Source organism: Nicotiana tabacum, chromosome 1 (assembly GCF_000715075.1).
Source record: "Nicotiana tabacum cultivar K326 chromosome 1, ASM71507v2, whole genome shotgun sequence".
Lineage (NCBI taxonomy): Eukaryota > Viridiplantae > Streptophyta > Magnoliopsida > Solanales > Solanaceae > Nicotiana > Nicotiana tabacum.
Window position 1 is genome coordinate 162,948,055 of NC_134080.1, and position 6,352 is coordinate 162,954,406.

Genomic DNA, 6,352 nt, shown 5'->3' on the forward strand with positions numbered 1-6,352 from the left:
TAACCAAAAAGTGTATATTAAAACTAGTAGCAATGTATAATGTAGCATATATTCAATGAGTTCAATTTATCCCAATATTTTCAACATGAAAAATAAATATAGATGTAAGAAAATTACTATTTTTTTATAAAAAAAATTAGTTTTAAACTTATAATTCCAAAAATGTAATGAGTGCGCAATAGTAAAACTAATGGTTGAACTCGTAAAATTTTTGTATCCTAGATCCATTTTTTCTTAATAGTGCACCCATCCTACCAAAATTCTGGATCCACCATTGGAACAATTCTTAGTTTAAGTGTCAAATGATAAATAAGTCTATTACTCAAATGGTCACTCAATTATCCGAAATTATCTACTAAAATTATTTTTCTTTCGTTTTTAACAGCAAAATCACTTAATTATACTTATAACACTCAGAATGTCACTCAACAAGATTTCTCAAACTTTTGATTGCCAAATACTTATTTTACCTTTTAAATTATCAAATTTTATCTTCTTTTTATTTTTATTTTAACTTTTTAATGTTATGGTTTTTTAATTTTTAATTTATACTAGTATGAACTTACCTATAGAATGAAACCCGATTTCGCTAGAAAAAGGGAGCGACAAATAGTATTTAAGCATACATAATATTGGAATAATAAAATATTGAGCATAGTAAAAATTTTAATTAGAAAATTTGTTCGTAATAATAATTTTGATATTAACAACAAAAACTCAAAAATTTATTTACATAATTGAGAATGAGAGAAAATAAAAGTTTCAAATATATATTCCATGTAAATAATATAAGAAATTATTATTTAAAATAAAAATATCTTTAGAATATATATTATATGTTCTTATGTATTATGTTCAATCATATTATTATTCCGATATTATATATACTAGAAAATCAGTGTTTTTATTTTATAAATAAAATGATTTGTCTTATAGGTAAGTCAATGCTGTAGATTAAAAAGAGAAGAAAATTATAATATTAAAAAAAATAATAGAAAGAAGACAAAGGTTGATAATTTAAAAAGTAAAATAGATATTTGAGAAACCAAAGTTTGAGAAATCTCATTGATTGACCTTATGAATGCTATACACATAGTTAATTGATTTTTGTGTTACAAACGAAAATAACTTTAGTAGATAATTTCGGATATTTAGGTGACCATTTAAGTAATAATAAACTCAATAAAAAAAGTGAAGCCAACCGCAAGGCCGCTTATGTATTTAGCATTTAGGAAATGTAAAGATGAGATTTAAATGCGAAGCTCGCATGTTACATGTCGTTTTCTTTCACTCCCCACCCCAAACCCCCACATCTCTGCCTTCATGCATATGATTTAATTGAGTTCTCCCTATTAATTGCCTATTGCCGTTTTAAAGAAATTACTTTTAACGAATCCAATATCTAAATATATAGAAATAATATTTATTTCTATATGTTAATTCTTGGTGGAGGAATACTTGTCACATACTTTCCACTCTCTACACTTGGTAAAGAAACAGAGAGAAACCACAATCTCGGAACACTTTCAAAATAAACACGCACAAAACGCACACACTAATAGAGAAAAAAATAGAGAAATCAACTGGTTTCTTTAGTCATGGAGAAACACAAGTGTAAGGTCTGCTTGAAGAATTTCACTAATGGTAGATTTTTGGGTGGCCATATGACTAGATCTCACATGATGAATCTATACATTCAACAAAAAACAGAACAAAAACATCAAATCAGTGAAGAAACAGATCCAATTTTATTGTGTTCATCATCCTCAGAAGGTGAAGAGACTGAAGAAAAAGAGATGTTAAAGAAGAGCCTTAGAATTGTGGATCTTCAAGATAGAGAGAGTGAAACCGAGTCATCACAAAATCCAACACAATATAGACGATCCAAGCAGATTAAGAAATCAAGAATCTCATATACACATTACATGTCAAATTATGATTATAGGCACGTACCATATGCGGAAAGTTCTGCGTACGTCAGTGCTCGTGTCTCTTCCTCTGAGCCAGTGAGTACAATCTGGGACACATCGCCGGAGGAAGATGTTGCATATTGCTTGATGATGCTATCTAGAGATAAATGGAGGAAAAAAGAAATTGAAATTGTTGATTATTACGAAGATGATGAACAAGAAGAAGAGAAGGATCAAAAGCAATATAAAGTGACTAAGTAGCGGTAAGTACAAATGTGAAACATGCAGCAAACTTTTTAGATCTTATCAAGCACTTGGGGGTCACGTAGCAAGTCACAAGAAGATTAAAGTTTCAACTAATTATAAAACATGAGAAACCGTGGAAACAAAATATAAAGAAGTAAAAATACATGAATGTCCTGTTTGTTACAGAGTATTTTCATCAGGCCAAGCTCTTGGTGGACACAAGAGATCACATGGTATTACTTCAACAAAAATAAAATTATCAAGAATTGATAGGACTATGATAGATCTCAATGTTCCTGCTTCACTAGAGGATGATTAGATTATTACTCAGATTGAGTTTTCTACAGTTTCTGATGCTAAATTTGTCCACCCCATCAAGCCACTGAAAGTGAAATTATTGTAATGTTAAAGGAACTCATGAATTAGAGGTAAAGTTTTGTTCATTTTTTCCTTTTTAAGATTTTTGGTGTGGATCTAAGGAAATTGATCAGTGCATTTTCATGAAAAAATTTGGCACTTTCCATGGCTTTTACCCTATTAAATAGTTCCACTGTAATTTATTTTTCCAATTCTGTTCTATTTATGTAACAGCTAATTTTACAACATCTATTAATAGGGAAGGCTACATAAATTCACTTCACTTTTGTAAATTAATAAATATTCATATTCACGATGTTTTATTAGATCACATATAACACGTTATTCTATACAAGATAGCGCATAAATAGTAATGAATCACGGCTGAAATTAATGGTCAGTAATAGTTATCAACGTATATTGAAACAACCCCTAAGTCACAGTCTAAAGTCTAATTAAATTTGACGGAGAAAATTAAATTTGAGAAAGAAGAGAGAGTGAAAAGTCTGAGAGCAGAAAATTCTATCTCTCGTATACCCCAGCGGGCTCTTAGACCGTACCTTATGGCTGGAATCAGAGATTTGCACAAATAGGATAAGGAGAGTTTTGAAAAAATAGTCTCGCTGCTAGAATTTTAAAGTACGTTGTTAGAATTTTGAAGTATGGTGCCAAAGTTTTGAAGCATACTGCCAGAATTGTAAAGCGCTCTGTCAAAATTTTATGGCACGTTGCTAAAATTTTGAATTATGCTGAAAGAATTTGAAGCACGCTATCAGATTTTGAAGTATCACTACTAAAAAAATCAGGTTTTAGCGATGGACAAAATCTGTTGCTAAAGAGAAAAATTCGTTGCTAATCTCATTTAGCGACGGATTAGCAATGTATTATCAAAAGATTCTGCTAGCTACGAGTATTTTACCGATATATTAGCGACAACGTTCATAGCTAATTCAATTTTTTTTTGTAGTGTATGCTGCCAGAATTTTAAAGCATACTACTAGAATTTTAAAGCATAGTACTAGATTTTAAAGTGTGCTGCCAGAATTTGAAGTATACTGCTAGAATTTTGAAGCACACTTCCAGAAGTTTGAAGCACGCTGCCAGAACTTAAAATACTTGTAACATGCTTCAAAATTCTAGCAGTAAACATTAAAAATCTGGCATGGGGCAATTTTTCTAACAAAAACTTTAACGGGATAAAAAATAAATGGAAAATTTTAAAAGGTCCATCCGATGTAATTTCACTAGTGTATCTAATTCGTGAAAATAGCACAGGCTAACTAATTTTTGGACTGGTAATTAAAAAATAGCAAATATTTGTAAAGTCATTGCAAAATAGCCATTATTTTGCTGAAATCCGGAAAGTTCCGGCACAATATGCGGGATGATGGAGCTCCTGCGATAAACTTCCAGCATATTGACGAGCGCAAAACACAACAAGAAATTGATGCTCACTAATCAAAGATAGTATAGTATAATATCATCTTCATAGGGATTGGATTTAAATAATGTTCGAATAATTTCTGATTTAATTGCTATTCAGGAGGATCACTACTTGAGTTAAATGATTATGAACTATGTTTAACTACTAAAATAAAGTAATTGACAATTGACTACAAAAAACTAGGGATTAGCAGAGTGGTTTCTTATAAATGTGAGGAATAAGAGTTTAACAGGATAGGTTCAAGATAGCTATTTGGGATTTAACTCTAGTATAATTCACTCAAATGTTCTAATGATTCGCACGAATTCACTCAATGATTAGATCAAACGTGTAGTCAAGACTCCTCTCTCGATTAAACCTTACTCTACGAGGTGAACTAATATAAGCACTGTGAAAGTATGCAAGTATGCGTTAATGGATTAGTATTTAGGAAAACGTCTCTCGAATATTCTCCTAACTTGATTTAATCGACAATTCAACAAGCTCTTTTAATTACTTAAAAGAATCAATGAATTAAATCAAACAAAATAATGCACAGATAATCACCAAAATATTCCTCTTTCGATTAAATAGACCGGTGAATAAAGTTTCAACTATTCAAAATTTCATAAATGATTTCAAGCAAGAACGAGAGTTAAAATCCACAAATATTTATCAAAACACCATATCCGTCAAACCCTAAGGTAAACTACTCCATAATTATGGAGAAAGTCATCACAAATATAATTAAAAAAATGAGAAAACATCAATCTAACGCTACAATCATAACTCCCATATTGAATTGATGAAGAAATGTTGAAATCTCGAATCTTGTAGCTTCCAATGCTCTCCCAAAGCTTCCAAGGTCAAAAGTCCTCTAAAAATCGTGTTTTTAGTGTATTTATACCATGTAGGAATAGGCAGGGATGAAACTACCCTTTCCAAGTCGAAATGGGACACTTGGATCGCAAAAATATACTAGCACGGCGCCCCATGCACCACATTAGTGAGGATCTTCAGAGAGTTGATTTTTTTACTTTGCGGAAAATTTGGTCTAGCGTTATGAGCCCCACGGCGCGGTAGTGTAATTTTCTCAGAATAATTTTTTTCCTCACTTTTTGACATCCAGACTTGATCCTCGACCCCATAACGTGATCCCGACTTAATTTCTTGGGCTTTTACTCAGACTTCAAAGAACCACATTGTTCGATTTAGTTCCAAATTATCTTTTTAACTCGGAATCACTTCCTGCAAGGCATAAAACATACAATAAATGTAATACACTAACATTTAAGCTCAAACACAAGTAAAATGCAGTAATTGGAGAGAAAATTATGACAAAAATACGGGTTTCTAGCCTACCATCAACACCCCACACTTAAACACACGTCCTCGAGCAATCTAACTGCACTTCACATAGAGACGACCTTTTTATCAGATGCCAAAAATATTTAAAGTAGACTAAGAACCATATCACAACATCCTAACCTCAAGACTCGACTCAAGAGCACTATGTATTTTTCACAACTTGCTCACTTACTCCAATATAGAGGTCAAAGATTTCATCTCACCTTCGCAAATCATGTGCCCTCACACTAGAGATAGAGAGTAGTTTCACACATAATAAAATTCAAGAATATATAGGACGTAAAGATAGAAACAATTCACTCACTCTCATAATTAAAATTTATGTGCCACAGAAGACATATCATAGGCTTGGCCGCAGTGTAATACTCTACTAATTAAGCTCATTCAGTCAAGGATCAAATAGGACTTAATTTGGTTGAAATGTAGGTTGCGAGACAGGTAGGAAAGATTTGGATATAGTGACTACACCTCCCTAAGCACTTCAATACATATACATTAAAAATTCACATCCCACACTTGTTTTTGAACCAAACTCCAACCTTAACAACATATTAACACCAAACTCCCAATTTCTTTAAGCACAGATAAAACAAGATTTACAACTAGTAAGGAATAAATTTTTTTTATAATATATACAAACGCTAAATTTTTTAGCTTTTTCTAGATTCCGATTTTCTCTTCTTTTTTTTCCAATTCCCTGCAAGTGGCTCTCACAATTTTTTTTCAAACAGCGCACTTTTCTCCTTTTCTATAGTTCCACTCAAAAACTCAACCACACCTCCATTTAGCTTTTAACGTGCTCATAACAAATTCAAGTGCTCATGAGAGGTAAAAGGTTCAAAAAGATAGACAATTCAAACAAAGGGGCCAAGCTTGTAGCGTGGTTTCCCAAAAAAAAAATTACAGGCTCAAACATGCTAACTAAGATACCCATTAATTAGGTGGGTAAAAGCATATATTTGGCTCAATAAAGAAATGTCTATATCACTTTCTAGACTGAACAAGACTGCTATTTCACTTTGCAAAACACACAGAACAAGTTCTAGAC

General features: G+C 31.8%; 1 pseudogene; it reads left to right on the forward strand.

Annotated features, from left to right (window-relative positions):
- The first annotated feature begins 1,388 nt into the window (after positions 1 to 1,388).
- LOC107779510 (zinc finger protein ZAT9-like) lies at positions 1,389 to 2,665 on the forward strand (annotated as a pseudogene).
- Positions 2,666 to 6,352: the final 3,687 nt, after the last annotated feature.